Genomic DNA, 24,449 nt, shown 5'->3' with positions numbered 1-24,449 from the left:
CAAAACAAGAGGAAAAGAGAATGGATATTCAATTTGGTGCTAGCCTCATTTGCATCCGATCGATGAACAGTAAATTCAACAGCATACTAATTTTCTTTAAAAAAAATCTGATTTTTTTTTGGTGGAAGATGTTGACATCTGAGGAGCTCATGAAAAAAAGACAAAATCGGTGAAAACAATACGTGAACAGTAAACTTTCTTACAACTCTATTTCTTTTTGTCGAGAGCTACTGAAATGTCCAAACTTCACAAAATTTGGCACAGACTTCACGCAAATGAGCATCTAGCATAAAAAAAATTCAGATTTATTTTACCATTTTAAACAAATTTAATGTCCACCATGCACCCGAGAACCAAAACGTAGGGTCTGAAAGAGAATTTCTTTTCTCAGAGAGAAAGACAAAAGGAGTACTTTTTTGAGCAACAGAAAAAGAGTACTAGTGTAAAAGTTTTGGCTGGGCGTTTCCTGGGCTTGAGGACGTGCGTCGACTCGTTGGTTGGGCAGCTGGGGTTGCTGTCCGCCCACCCGAGTTCGAGTCCCGGCTCGATTGCGCGGTGCTCGCGAAGTTTCTCCTATAAAAAAATGTTGACCCTTGGGCTGGTCTCATTTTTTTATTTCTTTTTTTGCATTTTCTGAGTTAAACCAAAAGAACATTGTGTAGGGTTATTTTATGTTAGTGAAGCCCAATAGTTCAGAAAAGGCCCAGTACTCTGAACGCCAACACCGCACACAAGAAACTTGGGCAAATCCTTTGTAAAAAGGGAAGCTTACCTTCCACCGGCTGATTGCGCGCGCCTGTCCGCTGGCTCCGTAGCCGTCCGATCTATGTTTTGTCAGATGGTAGAGAGCACTCCCGTGTCCGCTGAAGGCGTGTCCGTTTCCTGCAACTCACCTCTTGTTTCAGAACAGCCATTCCTGCAATTGAATAATAGAAGGGGAGGGGGGGGGGGGGGGTGTTCATCCCATAGCAGCGTGGGCTTGTGTGGCTGGGAGTGTGAGCGGCTGTATTTGGGTGGGCGGCAGACGCGGCGGCCAAGGCGTTGGGCGACTGGGGCTTATCCAACGCGGTGGTGTCGACGACTAGCTCGGGATCGGCGGTGGCCGCGACGACTCAAAAAGGTACGGTTCAGAGATCCCTTCTCCCATTTTCTAGCCGATGTGGCGATGGTGGTGCTCCCTGCTACTTCTCTTGTTTCTGCAGCAGAGCGTTTCTCCAACAGAGCATTTGTTGCGGGAAATAACGAGTGGGCATGCAGTTTTATTTTTGCAACAGAGCATTTGTTGCCGGAAATAACGAGTGGGCATGTGGTCTTGTTTCTGCACTAGGGCGTTTGTTGCGGGAAGTAATGAGTGGACATGCAGTCTTGTTTCTGCAACAAAGCGCTTGTTACGGAAAGTAACGAGTGGGCATACCAGACGCGGACACTACATAATACGGCTATCAACCCGGGCATCCAACGACCATCAAGGCGGCAGATAATATGTAAACATCGGTCGGCGGACGCGTAGCAGCGCCCCTGTCCCTGCTACTTCTCTTGTTTCTGCAGCAGAGCGTTACTGCAATAGAGCATTTGTTGCGGGAAGTAACGAGTGTGCATGCGGTCTTATTTTTGCAATATAGCGTTTTGTTGCGGGAAGTAATGGGTGGGCATGCGGTCTTGTTTCTGCAACAAAGCGTTTGTTGCCAGAAGTAACGAGTGGGCATGTGGTCTTGTTTCTGCACCAGAGCGTTTGTTGCGGGAAGTAATAAGTGGACATACAGTCTTGTTTCTGCATGTCAGACGGTTTTGTGTGGGATTTGAACCCGTGCCTTTGAAGTTCAGTGAAAGACACGGTAACCACGCCAACCACTCCACCTGCTGTGATAATGCATTGCTTCTTCTTCTGTTATTCTGTTTTTCCTTTTCCTTTTTGTTGTTTTCTTTCCTCTTTCCTCTTTTTACTTTTTCTAATTTGGTGCAAAAAAGTTCACCGAATATTATGAACATTTTTTCAGATTTGATGAACTTTCTTTAATTGGATGAACATTTATGAAAATCGGTGAACTTTTTCTCAAAATCGATGAACTTTTTTTAAATTCGATGAACCTTTTTCAAATTTCATGAACTTTTATCTAATAGGATGAACATTTACTAAAATCGGTGAACTTCTTTTCAAAATCGATGAACTTTTTTTCAATTTGATGAATTTTTTTTCTAATTCGATGAACTTTTTTTTAAGTTCGTGAACTTTTCTTTAAAACCGATGAACTTCTTTTAAAAAATCGGTGAACTTTTTTTTGAATCCATCAAAATTTTCTATTCGTTATTCTTTATAAAATCTGTGAACTTTCGAAAACATTTCACATTGTTGTTCAAAAGAAATCAGATTTTTCTAAATGTTTTTAAATAATTCAAAAAAACTAAGTGGCTGCAGTGTTTTGTTCTCAACCTTTGTCGCGCTGCAATGTTTCACTAGTGTTTTGTAGCTGGAGTGGTTGGCTAACCATTTACTGGAGGTAAGCGACGCGGGTTCGATTTCACGATTGCACCCAAAAAACAAATTTCGATTGATTATGCATTTGATGCAGTGACCACTAAAGCACTTGTGATCAGGCGAGGTTTGGAGCTTGCTAATGAAGTTGGATTTAGCCGGATAATCATACAATCCAATTGCTTAGTGGCCGTTAAAACACTACAAATGGAAGGGTTTTTCTGTTTTTTTCAGAATTTTTTTAATCTATCAACTGTCAAGGTAATACAAAAAATACTAGAAATACAATTTACATCCAGGTCCGTAGACCACCTAGTGACAATTACAATCACTGGAGCGAGCCAAAGATGCGTCGTCGTCATCGCCCCTCCCACGTCGGAGCCGGGCAAACATTGTTGTAGTAGACAGTCGAAAAGTCGTCGTGCTAAGACCCCATAAGACCAGTGCACCAGAACAACAACCGCCGCCAATGAAGAGAATCATAGACCGGAAGGATCCACCCTGCAGACACACACACGTAGACGAACGAAGACCGGATCCAGTCGGATCCACTGAAGACAAACGCTGACCGGATCCCACGAGATCCGTCGGAGACAAATCTCCACACGCCGTCTGACGATGCTTGAAACATCACCGAGATGGGGGCTAGACGGGAAGGACCTTATTCCATCTTGAAGAAGCCACCGCTGCCTCATCTTCTTGAGCATGGCACAAACCCTAACAAAACTCAGAAAGCATCTAAAAACAGAATCCTCCTGTTAGCAAGGGCTGGGATTCACCGTGCCTCCATGATCCAAGGACCATAGAAGCTGAGGCGGATCGACGGCGCCGGCGAGAGGCAAGGAAACTCTAGTTGGGAGTTCGCACATAGGCGGGGCCTACAGGAAGGCCGGAAGCCTGAGTTCCTCTATGGCAGCTGCTCCTTATAATGTGGACTAGCAGGAGGAAGGCGTGGCGGCACGCTGCGCCGGTGCCTCATCTCGCGTGTGCATGTATGTTATTTCTTATTTTTTTGAACATCAGTACAGACACGCACACCATACCCTTATGAACATCTTCGAAAGACTAAGCCGGCATATTATCTTGAGATTTGCGAAGTCACCATATACGCCTCGTCGTCGACGGGAACGTCTCCTCTCACTAAATGCGCATCACCGAAAAACCTGAAATAAATTCAGGAATAAATGCGAGCACCAAGATTTGAACTCTGATGGGCTGAGGATAGCAGAGTCCCCCTAACCATCCAACCACATGTTGGTTCACACGTTATTTCTTATTTTAAGATGAGAACAGGAATGACAATGGATTTGAGGACGAGCTGGCTGTAATCATTTAATAGAGGAAGCCTTTATATACATATTGTAATCCTTTGATCACTGTGTACCATTTAGATTTGACTGCAGAAGATCAATTGTGAAGCAATATGCCAGATCATCCGCATAGGGAGCTTCTCCTTTGTCTGCATATCTGAATGATTGTATGGCTTCCAAGTGATCAACAAAAGAAAGAACCACTTTTTTCCTCACTCATCTCGATAAACTTGTATAATTTGCAAGTCGGCATTATCTGGTATCACCACCACAACATTCAACAAATGTGACTCCAAAGAATCAAGCACCTGGACATAATACTTGTTAAACATTAAAACAAAATTACGAAAATTGAATTACCACGGGTTCTAGAATATGGCATAAATAATATGGTCTAAGCAATCATCCATGGACACCACCAAAGAAGACATATTTTGGGAACAGAAACAAATCAATAATCCGGAGCTCACCACTTTATCTATATGAAGAAGAAGAGACATTAAATTCGATTCTCACTATTTTGCCCAATCCTACTTTACCTCAACGGACACCGTTGCCCCTAATGATTGACCTAATTAACATCATAGAGTTCTTCGACTATGAGAGTTTTTATCTGCTTGTGTTTTTTTGTTGAAAGTATTGTTCGTTGGTAATCCCCAAGTGCAAGAAATCATCGTAGCAATTTTCAAAGGTGGAAGTGATAAGTATGGAGTGTCGGACCCATAAGGAGCTAAAGGTAAGATCGATATTCTCTCAAGTCCTATCTGCCATTGATACGACTCTACATACACCGAACGTTTGCTTCCATCTAGAAACGAGAAATAAAACTACGTTGTGGGTATGAAAAGGATAGCTTTGCATGATATCAGAGAGCTAAGATATAAAAATAGGTGTTGTTAATATAAAGTTAGAATATATTACTATATATTATAAATTGCAAGTGTGGAATAATGATGGATTGGTGTGCGGAATTGTCCTATGCAATTGTTAACAAGATCAGTAATCATTATTGCAATTTTATATGAGGGAGAGGCATAAGCTAACATACTTTCTCTACTTGGATCATATGCACTTATGATTGGAACTCTAGCAAGCATCCGCAACTACTACAAATCATTAAGGTAAAACCCAACCATAGCATTAAAGTATCAAGTCCCCTTTATCCCATATGCAACAACCCCCTTACTCGGGTTTAAGCTTCGATCACTCTAGCAACCCACTATAAGCGAATCATGAATGTATTGCAACACCCTACAGCGGGAATCCTTCACGTGTGCGCAACACAGAAGGCACCATAGGACATGACCAAAATAAAACAGACAACTCAAACCAATCAAGATCATCAAGCAACCCAAAGACAAAAGAAATCTACTCAAAACATCATAGGATGGCAACACATTATTGGATCATAATATGTGGCATAAAGCACCATGTTCAAGTAGGGGATTACAGCGGCATGCAGGAGAGTGGACCGCTTAAAAGAGATGAGGAAGATGATGAAGATGGTGATGTTGATTAAGACGATCACCGAGGCGATGGTTCCCTCGGTGGCACTCCGGCGCCCATGAGAGAGAGGGGGAGAGAGTCTCCCCCTTGTGCTTCCTCCTCCATGGCCTCCCCCCTAGATGGGAAGAGGTTCTCCCTCTGGTCCTTGGCCTCCATGGTGATGATGGCCCCCTTCGGGTTTCTCCTTCATGGCCTCCGGTGATGATAGGCCCCTCCGGCAGGGTGCCAGAGAGGGCCTAGATTGTTTTTTCATGGCTATAGAGGCTTGCAGCGGCGGAATTTCTGATCTAGGTTCCTTTCTGGGGTTTTTGTTATTTATAGGAATTTTTGGCGTCGGTCTCACGTCAAGGGGGTCCATGAGGCAGCGACAAGACAAGAGCACTCTCCCGGGGGGGGGGGGAGGGTAGGGTGCCCCCTACCTTTCCGTCGCCTCAGGACTCTTCTGTCCCAACTCCGATGCCTCTGGGGTCTCTTTTGGTCCATAAAAAATCACCGTAAAATTTCAGCCCATTCCGAGAACTTTTATTTCTGCACAAAAAACGACACCACGGTAGTTCTGCTGAAAACAACGTCAGTCCGGTTAGTTCTAATCAAATCATACCAAAATCATATAAAATTGTTATAAACATGGCATGAATACTTCATAAATTATAGATACACTAGAGACGTATCAGCATCCCCAAGCTTAATTCCTGCTCGTCCTCGAGTAGGTAAATGATAAAACAAATAATTTATGAAGTGTGAATGCTAGCATGGTGCATAAGTTTGATCAATGATAGTCCCAAACACCTTTTCTAGCATCATTATATATCATAAACAACATCTCATCTCATAAGACTTCCCATGATCAAGCAACAAGCTTTTCACATGTTAAAGTACAGACCATAAAGTTTCTTGAAAACTAACAAACTACGTTCTTAGTCACCAAACAATTGCAATTCATCTTACTTTCAGAAAGGGTCTATGTAAGAGCTTTGATTTAGCAAATTCCACATACTCAACTATCATATAGTCTTCCATGATTGCTAACACTCAAAGCATATTTTTAGGACAAATAGCATCCGCCGAACACGGAGAATGATAGGGGCTTAATGTTTCGCCTCCCAACTTAATTATCATATAGATAATTGTCAACAATAATAATTCATGATCAAATATATTTGAATGGAAATATATGCTTGGATTTTTCCCCACCACACGATGCTTGCCAACTAAATAATAATTAAGGTCAAAATAAGAAGGAATACTACTGACTCTTGCATAAAAGTAAATACATGAAAGTAAAAGATAGGACCTTCACAGAGGGAGGCAAAGGTGGTCATGCGCTTTTTAATTTTGGATGTGCAAACCCTTAATGCAAAGGAACGTCATGTTGTATTGCCCTTTGTGATAGCAACCTTTATTACGGAGTCCGTCACTTTTATTTCTTTACCATCACAAGTTCGTACAATGCTTATTTTCCCTTACAATAAAAGATCATACATATTTAGAAGCAATTTTTATGGCTTTTTGCACCAATGAAAACTTACTTGAAGGATCTTATTCAATCCATAGGTAGATATGGTGGACACTCATGGCATGAAATAGGGTTTAAGGGTTTTGGATGCACAAGTAGTATCTCTACTTAGTACAAAATTTTGGCTAGCAAAAGATTCTAAGCAAGCACCAACATGTTGGAGGATCCATAACAATATAACTTCTATACAAATATACCCAAACATAACTCATTACGTTGTATTCCTTGTCCAACTTCAACTAATTTGCTCAAGTTTGAAAATAATTAATGGGGCTCACAATCATAGAAGATGTCCAAGATAGTATATTTATATGTGAAATCTCTCTTCCTTCAATATTCTTTCATGAATTGTTGAAGTGACCAATGTTGTGTTTGCTAACTTTCAATAAATTTTACCACCTATACTTCTTATATGTGGATTCATTACTCCCCATGGGATAAGCATATGAAGCATATATAATTTCAGATTTATGATATTCAATTCATTCAACCATTTACTCATAGGATATAAGTGATGAAGGAAATATGCCCTAGAGGCAATAATAAAGTTGTTATTTATATTTCCTTATATCATGATAAATGTTTATTATTCATGCTAGAATTTTATTAATCAGAAACTTAGTACATGTGTGAATACATAGACAAACAGAGTGTCCCTAGTATGCCTCTACTAGACTAGCTCGTTAATCAAAGATGGTTAAGTTTCCTAGCCATAGACATGTGTTGTCATTTGATGAATGGGATAACATCATTAGAGAATGATTTGATGGACAATACCACTCCGTTAGCTTAGCACTATGATCGTTTAGTTTATTGCTATTGCTTTCTTCATGACTTATACATGTTCCTATAACTATGCGATTATGCAACTCCCGAATACCGGAGGAACACTTAGTGTGCTATCAAACGTCATAACATAACTGGGTGATTATAAAGATGCTCTACACGTGTATCCATTGGTGTTTATTGAGTTGGCATAGATTGAGATTAGGATTTGTCACTCCAATTGTCACAGAGGTATCTCCAGGCCCTCTCGGTAATGCACATCACTATAGGCCTTGCAAGCAATGTGACTAATGAGTTAGTTGCGGGATGATGCATTATGGAACGAGTAAAGAGACTTGCTATCAACGAGATTGAACTAGGTATGGTGATACCGATGATCGAATCTCGGGCAAGTAACATACCGATGACAAAGGGAATAACGTATGTTGTTGTGCGCTTTGACCGATGAAGATCTTCGTAGAATATGTAGGAACCAATATGAGCATCCAGGTTCCGCTATTGGTTATTGACTAGAGACGAGTCTCGGTCATGTCTACATAGTTCTCGAACCCGTAGGGTCCGCATGCTTAATGTTCGATGACGATTGGTATTATGAGTTTATGTGATTTGATGTACCGAAGGTTGTTTAGAGTCCCGGATGAGATCACGGACATGACGAGGAGTCTCAAAATGGTCGAGATATGAAGATTGATATATTGGAAGGTTATGTTTGGACACTGGAAAGGTTTCGGATGAGTTCAGGCATTTTTCGGAGTACCTGGGGGTTACTGGAACCCCTCGGGGAGTTAATGGGCCTTAATGGGCCATGGTGGAAGAGAGGAGGAGGCGGACAAGTGGTGGGGCGCGCCCCCAAGCCCAATCTGAATTGGGGAGGGGGCCGGCCCTCCTTTCCTTCTCTCCCTCTTCCCCTTCCTTTCCCCTCCTAGTTGGACAAGAAAAGGGGGGAAACCTACTCCTAGTAGGAGTAGGAATCCCCCCTTGGGACGCACCATAGGAGGCCGGCCCTCACCCTCCTCCACTCCTTTATATACGGGGGAGGGGGGGCACCCCATAGACACACAAGTTGATCTTAGCCGTGTGCGGTGCCCCCCTCCACAGATTTCCACCTCGATCATATTGTCGTAGTGCTTAGGCGAAGCCCTGCATCGGTAACTTCATCATCACTGTCAACACGCCGTCGTGCTGACGAAACTCTCCCTCGGTCTCATCTGGATCTAGAGTTTGAGGGACGTCATCGAGCTGAACATGTGCAGATCGTGGAGGTGCCGTGCGTTCGGTACTTGATTGGTTGGATCGCGAAGACATTCGACTACATCAACCGCGTTACTTAACGCTTCCGCTTTCGGTCTACGAGGGTACGTGGACACACTCTCCCCGCTCGTTGCTATGCGTGATCGTAGGAATTTTTTTAAATACTACGTTCCCCAACAGTGGTATCAGAGCTAGGTCTATCCCTAGATTCCATATGCACGAGTAGAACACAAAGAGTTGTGGGTGATAATAGTCATACTGCTTACCAGCATGTCATACTTTGATTCGGCGGTATTGTTCGATGAAGCGGCCCAGACCGACATTACATGACCACATTCATGAGTCTGGTTCTACCGCCGTGCTTCGCACACAGGTGGCTAGTGGGTGTCTGTTTCTCCAACTTTAGTTAAATTGAGTGTGACTACGCCCGGTCTTTGCTAAAGGTTAAAACAACACACTTGACGAAAAATGGTTGTGGTTTTGATGCGTAGGTAAGAACGGTTCTTGCTAAAAGCCCGTAGCAGCCACGTAAAACTTGCAACAACAAAGTAGAGGACGTCTAACTTTTTTTTGCAGGGCATGTTGTGATGTGATATGGTCAAGACGTGATGAGATATAAATTGTTGTATGAGATGATCATGTTTTTTTTAAGTTATCAGCAACTGGCAGGAGCCTTATGGTTGTCTCTTTATTGCATAAGATGCAAGCACCATATAATTGCTTTACTTTATCGCTATGCGATAGCAATAGTTGCAAAAGCAATAGTTGGCGAGACGACCATGTGACGACACGTTGATAGAGATCAAGATGATGGAGATCATGGTGTCATGCTAGTGACGATGGAGATCATGACGATACTTTGGAGATGGAGATCAAAGGCACAAGATGATAATGGCCATATCATGTCACATATTTTGGTTGCATGTGATGTTTATCTTTTATGCATCTTATTTTGCTTAGTACGACGGTAGCATTATGAGATGATCCCTTACTAAAAATTCAAGGTATAAGTGTTCTCCCTGAGTATGCACCATTGCGACAGTTCTCTGTGCTGAGACACCACATGATGATCGGGTGTGATAAGCTCTATGTTCGCATACAACGGGTGCAAGCTAGTTTTGCACATGCAGAATACTCGGGTTAAACTTGACAAGCCTAGCATATGCAGATATGGCCTCAGAACACTTGGACCAAAAGGTCGAGCATGAACCATATAGTAGATATGATCAACATAGTGATGTTTACCATTGAAAACTACTCCATCTCACGTGATGATCAGACATGGTTTAGTTGATATGGATCACGTGATCACTTAGATGATTAGAGGGATGTCTATCTAAGTGGGAGTTCTTAAGTAATATGATTAATTGAGCTTTAATTTATCATGAACTTAGTCCTGTTAGTACTTGCATATCTAGGTTGTAGATCAATAAACTCGCGTATAGCTTCCCTGTTTATTTTTGATATGTTCCTAGAGAAAAATAAGTTGAAAGATGATAGTAGCAATGATGCGGATTAGGTCCGTGATCTGAGGATTATCCTCATTGCTACACAGAAGATTTCTCCTTGATGCACCGCTTGGTGACGGACCTATTGCAGGAGCAGATGCAGATGTTATGAATGTTTGGCAAAGCTCGGCATGATGACTACTTGATAGTTTAGTGCACCATGCCTTACGTCTTAGAACCGGGACTTCAGAAATGTTTTGAAATGTCACGGAGCATATGATATGTTCCAAGAGCTGAAATTGGTATTTCAGACTCATGCCCGAGTCGAGAGGTATGAGACCTCTAACAAGTACTTTGCCTACAAGATGGAGAAGAATAGCTCAACCAATGAGCATGTGCTCAGAATTTCTGAGTACTACAATCGCTTGAATCAAGTGGGAGTTAATATTCTAGATAAGATAGTAATTGACAGAGTTCTCTAGTCACTATCACCAAGTTACCGAAACTTTGTGATGAACTATAATATGAAAGGGATGATGAAAACGATTCCCCGAGCTCTTTGCGATGCTGAAATCGGTGAAGGTAGAAATGAAGAAAAGCATCAAGTGTTGATGGTTGACAAGACCACTAGTTTCAACTAAAACGACAAGGGAAAGAAAGGGAACTTCAAGAAGAATGGCAAAAAAGTTGCCACTCCCATGAAGAATCCCAAAGCTAGACCCAAGCCTGAAACTGAGTGCTTCTACTGCAAAGGAAATGGTCATTGGAAGTGGAACTACCCTAGATACTTGGCGGATAAGAAGGATGGCAAAGTGAAAAAAGGTATATTTGATATACATGTTATTGATGTGTACTTTACTAGTGTTTATAGCAAACCCCTTGGTATTTGATACTAGTTCAGTTGCTAAGAGTAGTAGCTTGAAACGGGAGTTGCAAAATAGACAAAGACTAGTTGAGGACGAGGTGACGATGTGTGTTGGAAATGATTCCAAGGTTGATAAGATCACCATCGCACACTCCCTTTACCTTCGGGATTAGTGTTGAACCTAAAATAAATTTTATTTGGTGTTTGCGTTGAGCATAATATGATTGGATCATGTTTATTGCAATACGGTTATTCATTTAAAAGAATAATTGTTATTCTGTTTACATGAATAAAACCTTCTGTGGTCATACACCCAAGGTGAATGGTTTATTGAATCTCGATCGTAGTGATACGCATATTCATAATATTGAAGCCAAAAGATGCAAAGTTAATAATGATACTACAACCTATTTGTGGCACTGCCGTTTAGGTCATATTGGTGTAAAGCGCATGAAGAAACTCCATGATGATGGGTTTTCAGAATCACTTGATTATGAATCACTTGATGCCTGTGAACCATGCCTCATGGGCAAGATGACTAAGACTCCGTTCTCCGGAACAATGGAGCAAGCAACAGACTTGTTGGAAATAATACATACTGATGTATGCGGTCCGATGAGTGTTGAGGATCACGGCGGGTATCGTTATTTTCTGACCTTCACAGATGATTTGAGCAGATATGGGTATATCTACTTGATAAAACTTAAGTCTGAAACATTTGAATAGTTCAAAGAATTTTAGAGTGAAGTGGAAAATCATCGTAACAAGAAAATAAACTTTCTATGATCTGATCGCAAAGACGAACATTTGAGTTACGAGTTTGGTCTTCATTTGAAACAATGTGGAATAGTTTCGCAACTCACGCCACCTGGAACACCACAGCGTAATGGTGTATCCGAACGTCATAACCGTACTTTATTAGATATGGTGCAATCTATGATGTCTCTTACCGATTTACCACTATCGTTTTGGGGTTATGCATTAGAAACAACTGCATTCACGTTAAATAGGGCACCATCTAAATCCGTTGAGATGACACTGTATGAACTGTGGTTTGGCAAGAAACCTAAGCTATCATTTCTTAAACGTTGGGGTTGCGATGCTTATGTGGAAAAACTTCAACCTGATAAGCTCGAACACAAATCGGAGATATGTGTCTTCATAGGATACCCAAAGGAGACTATTGGGTACACCTTCTATCACAGATCCGAAGGCAAGATATTTGTTGCTAAGAATGGATCCTTTCTAGGGAAGGAGTTTCTCTCAAAAGAAGTGAGTGGGAGGAAAGTAGAACTTGATGAGGTAATTGTACCTTCTCCTGAATTGGAAAGTAGTTCATCACAGAAATCAGTTCTAGTGATGCCTACACCAATTAGTGAGGAAGTTAATGATGATGATCATGAAACTTCGGATCAAGTTACTACCGAACCTCGTAGGTCAACCAGAGTATGCTGCGCACCAAGTGGTCTGGTAATATGGTAATCCTGTTGTAGAAGTCATTTTACTAGACCATGATGAACCTACGAACTATGAGGAAGTGATGATGAGCCCAGATTCCGCAAAATGGCTTGAGGCCATGAAATCTGAGATGGGATCCATGTATAAGAAAAAAGTATGGACTTTGGTTGACTTGCCCGATGATCGGCAAGCCATTGGGAATAAATGGATCTTCAAGAGGAAGACAGACACTGATAGTAGTGTTACTATCTACAAAGCTCGAATTATCGCAAAAAGTTTTTCGACAAGTTCAAGGTGTTGACTACGATGAGATTTTCTCACTCGTAGCGTTGCTTAAGTTTGTCCAAATCATGTTAGCAATTGCCACATTTTATGAAATCTGGCAAATGGATGTCAAAACTGCATTCCTTAATGCATTTCTTAAAGAAGAGTTGTATATGATACAACAAGAAGGTTTTGTCAAACCTAAAGATGCTAACAAAGTGTGCAAGCTCCAGCGATCCATCTATGGACTGGTGCAAGCATCTCGGAGTTGGAATATACGCTTTGATGAGTTGATCAAAGCATATAATTTTATACAGACTTGCGGTGAAGCCTGTATTTACAAGAAAGTGAGTGAGAGCACTACAACATTTCTGATAAGTATATGTGAATGACATATTGTTGATCGGAAATAATGTAGAATTTTTTGGAAAGCATAAAGGAGTATTTGAAAGGAGTTTTTCAAAGGAAGACCTCGGTGAAGCTGCTTACATATTGAGCATCAAGATCTATAGAGATAGATCAGGACACTTGATAATTTTTTTAATGAGTACATACCTTGACAAGTTTTTGAAGTAATTCAAAATGGAACAGTCAAAGAAGGAGTTCTTGCCTGTGTTGCAAGGTGTGAAATTGAGTAAAGACTCAAAAACCCGACCACGGCAGAAAATAGAAAGGGAATGAAATGCCTCAGTTATAGGTTATATAAAGTATGCTATGCTGTGTACCAGACCTATTGTGTACCTCACCATGAGTTTGGCAAGAGGGTACAATAGTGATCCAGGAGTGGATCACTGAACACCGGTCAAAATTATCCTTAGTGGAATAAGGAAATGTTTCTCAGTTATGGAGGTGACAAAGGGTTCGTCGTAAAGAGTTATGTCGATGCAAGCTTTGACACCGATCTGGATGACTCTAAGTCTTGATCTAGATACATATAGAAAGTGGGAGCGATTATCTAGAGTAGCTCCATGCAGAGCACTGTAGACATAGAAAATTTGCAAAATACATATGGCTCTAAATGTGGCTGACCCGTTGACTAAACTTCTCTCACAAGCAAAACATGATCACACCTTAGTACTCTTTGGGCGTTAATCACATAGCAATGTGAACTAGATTATTGATTCTAGTAAACCCTTTGGGTATTAGTCACATGGATATGTGAACTAATCACATAAAGATGTGAACTATTCACTAGTACAACGAGCTCCTAAACCAACGGTTTGAACCCCTTTCCGCGACGGCATTTGGAACCGTCGCCAAGTGAGTATGGGCGATAGGGGGGGTCCTTACCACACGACCTAGAAACCGTTGGGGATATGCCCTCCTGGCACATACGTTCGGCAAAATGAGGTCGTGTGCGACCGGCGAGCACTCAAATATGGAAATACGTGCAGTAGAGCTAAAAATACAATTATACAACAAAATTGTTTCCGGTCGCAAGTACATCCCACACAGTCAGTCCCCGCTAAACATTTCTGTTCGTATGTACATCCCACATAGTCCCTCCAAGGAAAACGTTTCCGTTGACAGATACATCACACACAATTTTTCCCGTTAAATCGCTTGCATTATTGAATATATCACACACGGTCCGTGGAAGAAACTATGTGGCAAAGGCTGTCCATCACACACGGTTTTCACGTGGTAAACGTTTGTGCAAGGTGGCCTAACGCAAACAGTTTTCAAGAGAAAGTCATGTGTGATTGTTCATTGATCCAACACGGTTTATTCCTAGGAACTGTGTGTGTTGCCTGAGGTCATCACCCACTGTATTTTTTCAACAACCGTTTGCAATAGCAAAACCCAATTAGCAGGCTAATTATCCAATTATTCATAATTCATTTATCAATCTAATTGACAGTTCATATTAAGCACACAATATATTTCATTTTCATAATTGAAATACATCATAGTACAACATCATATAGCTTCAACACTCAGCTACCCCATTACACAACTACACCAGGACCAAGTTTCACATGCAACATCTATAACCTTTCGAAATTAGCATCATAGACAGTACATAGATAGATGTATCTCATCTGGAAAACTACTGAAGCAGAAGGCGAATATTGAGCCTTCATTGATGTTGAAGGTCTTTGTAACTTTAGGCCAGTGCCTGTGGATGATTGACCGCCCATCCTTCGTCCTCTTCAGGAACACTTCAATATTGAACCGTGAGTGTTGTATGAATACCTTCCCCGCCTCCTGACCATACAAGTGGTTTGAGAGGTAATCATCAGTGAACTTCTTTGGAAAGGCCTGAAAACAAGGATGTGCATAAATATCTTCTCTATATTGGAAATGGGGCAAATGAATAAAAAAGGCAAGGTATAATAGTTAGTACCATCCCGTAGTGAACTGATGTCTTCTTCATTGTGCAGACAAAGATCTTATTATTTTTTGTCTCTAATTTCTTTATCCTAATAATCTTTCTGAGTTTCTTGACTTGACTGATGTTCATGGACAACTCATTTCCCCATATGCAAAAAGGGTCAAATAGTGGGTCAAAACCTCTGACAGCAGGACCTACATGTGCAAGACCAAATTGTTAAAAACCTAAATATTAGAATGGTTCCTGCAATTGCACAATAATGTGCTATTAGACAACGGACCATGCATGTGCTAACCTCGATTGTAAACCTCAGTGCTCCCATTGTTTCCCTGCAACACATATAAGGTAGTTAGTCATCAGGTTAAGTAAGGGTTCACATGCTATCAGTAAAATATGTCGATGAAAAATAAGCACATTGCAGATTCGTCATATTTATTGAAGCCACACGGAAAACCCATTTACCCAAACTAAGCATGATTAAGAACTAGGAGATATAGCACTTGTATACGTTTCTCATGTATTAAGTGCAACCAAATTCGATTTATTCCTCACATGCACAATAATACAAAATTCTACTCACGACAATTGAACATCGCATTGCAGAATTGAACCAAGCAGTTAACTAAACACCACAACAAATTAACCAAACATTAAATGAGCACCACATTGCACAATATAACATACTCCTAATAGAAGTTCAGAGAGTTAACCAAACAGTTAACTGCAGCCAATTGTAGCAATTGTATTTGTTTCTCATGTATTTACTACAGCCAAATTCAATTTATTCCTCACATGGTATACAATAATAGAATGCACCCACAATTTTGTAAAGATAAATTCGATTTATTTCTCACATGGAATACAATACAAAATTGCAGCCAGAAGAATTGAACATCACATTTGCATAATTGAACCAAACAGTTAACTGAAGACGACAACTAATTAACAAAACAGTTAATAAGTGAGCACCACACTGCATGACATATAGAACATATACACTAGAGCAACAGATTGCATGGTGAAATTAGATAGCACAATTCACTAGAATTTGTGATGGAAAGGCAGGAGCAGCACACGCAACGGGTAAACCGAGCATGCTTAACCGACGTAGCTAGCAAATGGCAAGGTGCTCCTTCAAGATCTAGGGGTCAGCACGAATGGCAGCCATCGCGACCTCATCCGCGCATGCGGCCGTGATTTGCTTCTCCGCTGCCAAATGCTCCTTGAGGTCCTAGCTATACTGCGTGCACCATGTCTTAGGCCGGCGCTTATTTGGTGGAGGGGTCGATGATTTGGGTGGAAGGTGTCGCGCTCGCGCCGGCGGTAGGGGCATGTGGGATGTGGAAGGAGGAGGAGGATGGGGGTCGGGTGTGGATTACCTGCCTGGATAGGCGAGGCCGAGGAGCGTGAAGGAGGGTCGCCGGCGAGGAGGCGATGGTGCTGCAAGCAAGGAGTGAAGGTTTCAACTTGGAAAGGAAGGCGAAAAGAGGGGAATGTGGATTTTGGTAAGGGGGAGGGGGCGGGGAGGTAGATATTTCCGCGGAAGCCGAAAATTTGGAATCACTTCAGCCAAAAAAAGGCACGCAAAGTGTCATCAGACACGGTTTGAAGATATTTTGTGCTGCATCTCACACGGTCGGTTATAATAAACTGTGTGGGATCTACTTGATTTTTCGTCTTGATTTGAATTACATAATGGGGTCACAGCGGTCATGGACGGTGTTTGAATTGCTAGACATTTTATCTACAGCGATCATAACAGAATTGGAATTATTCAGGGTTCGTTTGGACATTTTATGCATTAAGTGAGTTTTCAATGCATTTATGTGCATAATTCAAATTTGAACTACATGCACATGCTCCAGTGCATATAAATTCTTTGAAAAATCAAATCTTTGTCCTTGGGTGCATGCTTAGGCCCCATGCAGGAAAGGGAATGAATTTCAAACACCATGGCACCGTTGATTGCCGCAAAACATTGAGATGCATGATTTTTAAATTCTAGTAAATCCAAAACTCGTCTGAAATTCATGAAACTTGGCATGCTATCATGGAGCGGCATCAACATGCCGAGCTAAAAAATTTATCCCATTTGGGGCAGGTTTTTGGTATATGCTTCGCATAAACCGGAGCTTCTCACAACAAGCATGATGGTTTTCGATAGGGAACGTCCCACCTTTGGGGACGAAACAATATCCATTGCCTCTTATTGCTTTCAAATTTTTTTCTTGTGTCAACATAGAACAACAGGAGTGTTATGTGAATTTTTGTGATTTTTCGGGGTTCGTTTGGACATTTTTATGCATTAAGTGAGTTTTCAATGCATTTATGTGCATAATTCAAATTTGAACAACATGCACATGCTCGAGTGCATATAAATTGGTTGAAAAATCAAATCTATGTCCTTGCGTGCATGCTTAGGTCCCATGCAAGAAATGGGAATGAATTTCAAACACCTAGGCACCGTTGATTGCCGGCAAAACATTGAGATGCCTGGTTTTTAAATTATAGTAAATCCAAAACTCGTCAGAAATTCATGAAACTTGGCATGCTATCATGGAGCAGCATCAACATGCCGTGATATAAATTTTGTCCCATTTGGGGAAGGTTTGGGTATATGCTTCTCACAAACCGAAGCTTCTCACAACAAGCATGATGGTTTTCGGTAGGGGACGTCCCACCTTTGGGGAAAAACGATATCCATTGCCTCTTATTGCTTTCCATTTTTTTTCTCGTGTCAACATAGAACACCATGAGTGTTGTGTGAATTTTTGTGATTTTTCGGGGTTTGTTTGGATATTTTTATGCATTAACTGAGTTTTCAATGCATTTATGTGCATAATTCAAATTTGAACTACATGCAACATGCTCCAGTGCATATAAATTGGTTGAAAAATCAAATATGTGTCCTCGGGTGCATGCTTAGGTCCCATGCAAGAAATGGGAATGTATTTCAAACACCAGGGCACCGTTGATTGCCGACAAAACATTGAGATGCCTGGTTTTTAAATTCTAGTAAATCCAAAACTCGTCTGAAATTCATGAAACTTGGCATGCTATCATGGAGCGGCATCAACATGTCGTGGTACAAATTTTGTCCCATTTGGGGAAGGTTTGGGTATATGCTTCTCACAAACCGGAGCTTCTCACAACAAGCATGATGGTTTTCGGTAGGGGACGTCCCACCTTTGGGGACGAAACGATATCCATTGCCTCTTATTGCTTTCAATTTTTTTTCTCGTGTCAACATAGAACACCAGGAGTGTTGTGTGAATTTTTATGATTTTTCGGGGTTTGTTTGGATATTTTTATGCATTAACTGAGTTTTCAATGCATTTATGTGCATAATTCAAATTTGAACTACATGCAACATGCTCCAGTGCATATAAATTGGTTGAAATATCAAATCTGTGTCCTCGGGTGCATGCTTAGGTCCCATGCAAGAAATGGGAATGTATTTCAAACACCAGGGCACCGTTGATTGCCGGCAAAACATTGAGATGCCTGGTTTTTAAATTCTAGTAAATCCAAAACTCATCTGAAATTCATGAAACTTGGCATGCTATCATGGAGCGGCATCAACATGATGTGGTACAAATTTTGTCCCATTTGGGGCAGGTTTGGGTATATGCTTCTCACAAACTGGAGCTTCTCACAACAAGCATGATGGTTTTCGGTAGGGAACGTCCCACCTTTGGGGACGAAACGATATCCATTGCCTCTTATTGCTTTCAATTTTTTTCTCGTGTCAACATAGAACAACAGGAGTGTTGTGTGAATTTTTTGTGATTTTTCGAGGTTCGTTTGGACATTTTTATGCATTAACTGAGTTTTCAATGCATTTATGTGCATAATTCAAATTTGAACTACATGCACATGCTCCAGTGCATATAAATTGGATTAAAAATCAAATATGTGTCCTTGGGTGCATGCTTAGGTCCCATGCAAGAAATGGGAATGAATTTCAAACACCGGGACACCGTTGATTGCCGGCAAAACATTGAGATGCCTGATTTTTAAATTCTAGTAAATCCAAAATTCTGTTAACCATTCACGTGATGCCACATGTCTTGGTTTTAATGGCTGTAGGAGGTGTCGTGCGGACAGCTGCTTGACCTTGACTAAACAGGAGGCGTGCGAGCGCCGTCTGATGCACAGGCTAACCAAGAGGTGTGCAAGCTCTCCTCAAGTGCGCGGGCTCACCGGGAAGCATGCGAACTGTACGCTGTGTAGGCTCACTGGGTGAGCCCTTTGACTTCCATGGCCGCCCGCCTTGCTCGCATCCTCTCCATTAATGGCGCCCAAGCCAGAGTTTAATTTGCTTTTAAAATATAAAACACTCATCGCAAACGTTTTAGTTAGAACAGCCGTATGCAAACCGACAACTTCCCCAGGAAGCCAAGAGAAAATGTGCCGAGCAGGATTTCTGCAGCTCTTGATCGCAAACGATTTAGATAGAACACCTGTATGCAAAGTGAGAGCAGCGCAGGATTTTTTCATCCCTTCAACGCAAACGGTTGTTTTGGATGACCCGTGTGCAACCACGTACAAACAATTTGGTAAGATTTGCATCTGTCATATTGGGTATGTTGCCATTTGTCAAACTGGAAAGATTTACATTTGTTGATCTAGTAACATTGCCATTTGTCAATCCTTGTAACACTGCGATTTGTCAAAATATGCAGCTAGAAATCATTAGCACTATGTAATTTTTGCAACTAAAATTCAGTAATTAAGCATAGATTTCATTCATAGATTAAGCAGTCGTTCTTAATTTATACAAATAGTTCAACTCGACAGCTGAACCGACCAAACTTCTCCCCAATTGTTGCCAACCACGTACTGAAATAGCTAGTTGAACTATATATACTAGCTAATTTTAAGTACGTTGTACATAGGGATGGCAATGGGTCGGGTTTGGGGCGGGTGGAGCTGGTCCAAATCCAACCCATGACCCATCTTCCTACCCTCTACCCATCCACCAAATTATCCATGGGCACAACTTGTGCCCATGCCCAAACCGGCTGGATACCCACATACCCATGGAGCTCCATGGGCATAGAAAAGTCAGCATGAAGCCTTCACAAAGATCAAATTAACTCATCATCATTCACTCACAACTGACAACATAAACTACATGCATAAGTAGGCAACAAGTAATATGATGAGTCCTTAAGTGTGACATACCAGAGGTTGATTCTGCAGCATATAGCTTATGGCACCAGTTGCATATTGCCCGCCATTTCCCATTGATCCGCTCTTTCTACTGTCACTGGCATATGGCCCCACATGTCATACGGGTATCCACCGGATATCCACGGAGCAGAGACTATTACCGTACCCAACCTGACTATTCGTGGGTATCCATATCCACGAACCCATGGGCAGAAATGCGCTCCATACCCTTTCCCAACCGGGTCGGGTATCCATGGGTATCTAGATCCATGGATAAAATTGCCATCCCTAGTTGTACAGTTCGACCACACATATATAGTCAGATGAACTGAACAAAATAGCCCCTAAATACTACTACTACCACGGAGGGGCTTTGTGCTACTTCCGGCAGCCTCTCCTCCGCCGAGCGTGCTTAGTAAGAGGAGGAGCCTACCGACGAGCTGGACAAATGAAATACGGTGCCTGCCGCTGCTGCATGTTCAACGACGCTCGCCGGCTCGAACGCCCACTGCCACTCCAGACGATCCCTCTTGAAGTGGCTAGACTGCTCATAGATCTCCCGATTCCTCGCCTCCACGTCAGCGTGTGCTGCGGCCACGACTGCGGTAAGGCTCTTTGCGTGCTCGACGATGCGCTCCTCCTCCTCCTGCAGGAACTCAACATAGCACGCAAGGTCGCTGACGCACATGCAGGCCTCCACCTCCGCCTCCCTCCTTTGGGCGGCCGTGGCGGAGTGGGTGATGATCCCAGCGGTCGACGGTGGGCTGGCGGCCACGGTGGCCAATGACGGGTGGCGGCCACGACCACCACCTCCCGCCTTCGAGCCGCGATGGCGGAGCGGGTGATGGTCACGGTGGCCGGCAGTGGGGTGGCAGCAAGGATGGCCACCTCCCGCCTTCGGGCCATGGCGGCAGAGCGGGAGATGGCCCTGGCTTTTGACGGTTGTGTGGCGGCAACGGCGGCTGGCAACAGCTGCCGACGGGCAGCGGTGGCGGAGCGTGTGGTGGGTGTTCCACGCACACCCAACAGGAATGCCACACGCACTACACTACGTCGGGGACTGCGCCGCCGCCGCGATGTAGCCTCCCAGCTGGAGCTGTCCTCTGATGACGGCGGAGTGGCTGAGCGAAGACGACGGACCGGTGCCATTGGCGATTGTGGGAGAAGCAGACGAGATAAGCTACATGGAGGGAGGGGAAAATGCGATGCAGGACTCGCCGGCCGTGAGGGTTTTTATAGCAGGCCGACAAGCATTGGGATTTTGGGGGATTTCACTGAGTCGGGCAGGAAGCTTGCACGGGAACCTGCAAGGTTTTGTGGGAATGGTCTCACCGACGATTCATTGGCGCCACCGTTTGGCCAAAAGAACGCCCCCGCGCGCTGCGCAAGCTTGCGCTGTAAGCCGTTTGTGGCAGCGGGGTGACAAGACGTGCAAGAGGAGGACGAGAGGACACATACACATACAGTTGATAAAAAAAGTTTGCGATTTAATTACCTACTATACCCCTGTCCTGGTTTATAAGTAGGATTTAACTAATAAAATATGAATGCATGTCGCCATAGATTATATTGTTGGAGTCGTATTTGAACATAGTTTCCAGCTATACAATTTTTGTAACATGCATTAACACCTTTTTGGTTAAATTTAAGGTTATACACCAGCAAGAGTTTTCCCGCAACACACATGGCTTATTCCATCACAAAAAGCTTTGATGGATCAACTGTCTGCCACGTATCGCACATGCAACTCTAATCAGATTCGTGCTTGATGTCTCCGACATCGCTTGCACAGTTCGTCTTATTTGCCACATATCACTGTGTCGTCCTCTGCTCACTTCCCTCGGCAAGCTCTACTCGCCGTTAGGCGCCGCGGCGCGCTCTGTCGCGTCCGTTGGCACACTCTACTCGCGTCCGTCGGCGTGCTCGGCTTGTGGACAACTTTTCCTTGACGCGACCACGGAGCGCTCTGCTCGCGTCCCTCTGCGTGCGCTCTGCTAGCGGTTGGGCATGCACACGATCACGTTGGGGGCCCCATATGCATGCGGTTGCGCCGCGCGCGTTGCCACGCGATGCAGTTACGTGCTGCAAATTAGAACTACCATCAGGGCCTACCGATATTCCTGGCCGTCCGGCTTCCCCTTTAATTCTCGCGGCCATTATAACCTTAGTCTCTTCAACCTTTCGATCGCACCCCACAACACAACAAGCACACCCACGACGACACATAGAGAGGGGATGTCCGGCGGCGCTCCAATGGAGTTCGGCAAGCATAGAGTGGAGACCCACACGAGGGAGACGGATCTCTCGGTGGTGTACACCATCGACCCGGCCGTGGTGGATGACTACATCAACAGCGTTGAGCAGTTGCTTGCTGGAGACAAGTACAAGGTGGTCGGCATCGACCTCCAGTACACCACCGGTCGTCCCGGCATAGATCAGAAGGTTGTCGTTGCCCATTTGTGTGTGCACCATCATGTCCTCATCTACCACCACTGCATTGCCATAGAGCCATGCGATCGTTTCAACTGGTTTGTCAACAGCACCGACTACAAGTTCGCCACGGTGGATACTAAAGACAATGTAAAAGCGCTCAGTGTTACGGGCTTGGCCTGCAAGAACCTTGTGGAAATCCGTGACCGCTACAGGGTCTGGGGCAGCACGAAGCATGACTCCCTGGTCGAACACGCCTCGGCCATCATCGACCCCTACTACAAAAAGATGAAGCATGATGCCCAGATAACAAGTCTCGCATCCTGGCACAAGGCCTGGATGCGGCAACTGTATGAACCTCACCTCAGGTTCGTGGCCAAGAGCGTGTACACATGCTACAAGATGCACAGGCGGATCGTTGACATGAGGAAGTGCCTCGTTACCCAAATCGATGAGCCCAGATCGAGCCACAAGCAGAGCAAGCGTCACAAGAAGTAGATGATGATCAGATGATTGTTTATGCTAGTTAATCATGCATGTAATATATAGTTTACTTTATTGGTGTCTATGAAAATGTCATGTGTGTATTAGCCACCTATGTAATTATGCATCTAATAGTTTACTTTGGTGTGTGCAAATGCCATGGTTGTAGTAGCCACCTATGTAAGTGGAAGTTTAATTTGGTTATGCAAGCATGTCCTTATAAGTGTGTGTGTGTGTGTCTATATATATATATGTTGTTGTTCTGTATGCAATCCCATCGCACAACACACACGTCTTATTAGCAGCAACTGTCTGTGTTATTATCGGCCTTCACACACATTTCTGATTACAGACCTGTTTGCCGCGTATCACACACATCTTGTTAAGTTGAACCGTTTCTGTTCTCATGTCTCAACGCAAACAGTTCATCCGAGTGAACCACATGCCGTATATCGCAGACACCTTCATCTGGCTGCTCGTTTCTTTTGTGTTGCCTAATCACAAACAGTTCATCCAAGTGAACAGTATGCTGTGTATAGCACATGTCTTCATCTGGCTGCCCGTTTCTTTTGTTCCTCCTCATCGCAAATAGTTAATTGAACTGAACCGTATGCCCTTCATCGCACATGCAACTAAAACCTGAACCGTGTTTGATGCATCCGTCATCGCAAACGTTTTACACATTTCTGACGGTTTTCATACAACACTGTTTGCGTTTATTACATCACACAGTTTCTCGAAGGGTCTCTGATCATAGTGTCGCGTTAGCAGCATCCTGCAATAGTGATTGGCATGAAATCACATGACGATGTGAACTAGATTATTGACACTAGTGCAAGTGGGTGTCACACCCTAGCTAGTTCAAGCATTAGAGTGTGCATCATGTTTAAATTCCTCTTAAATTTGAAATGGGGAAGGCAGAAACCCCAACACCCCCCTGGAAACAACTAGGGTTTACTAAAATTATTTTCAATGAACCTGAAATGCCCTTCTAAAAAGTTCACCCTCTTTGTCTTGGGTTAGAACCCTTGGCAAAATTGGTGCACAATTTTCTAGGTCAATAGCAGGTCATTGAATTAAATCATAGGTATTTGATTTTGGGCATTTAAATGCTATAAAATAATTTAAATGCTCAAATACTTCTGGAAA

The sequence above is a fragment of the Triticum aestivum genome, chromosome 1A (genome assembly GCF_018294505.1).
Source record: "Triticum aestivum cultivar Chinese Spring chromosome 1A, IWGSC CS RefSeq v2.1, whole genome shotgun sequence".
In the NCBI taxonomy this organism is placed as follows: domain Eukaryota; kingdom Viridiplantae; phylum Streptophyta; class Magnoliopsida; order Poales; family Poaceae; genus Triticum; species Triticum aestivum.
This window is presented reverse-complemented; position numbering follows the sequence as displayed.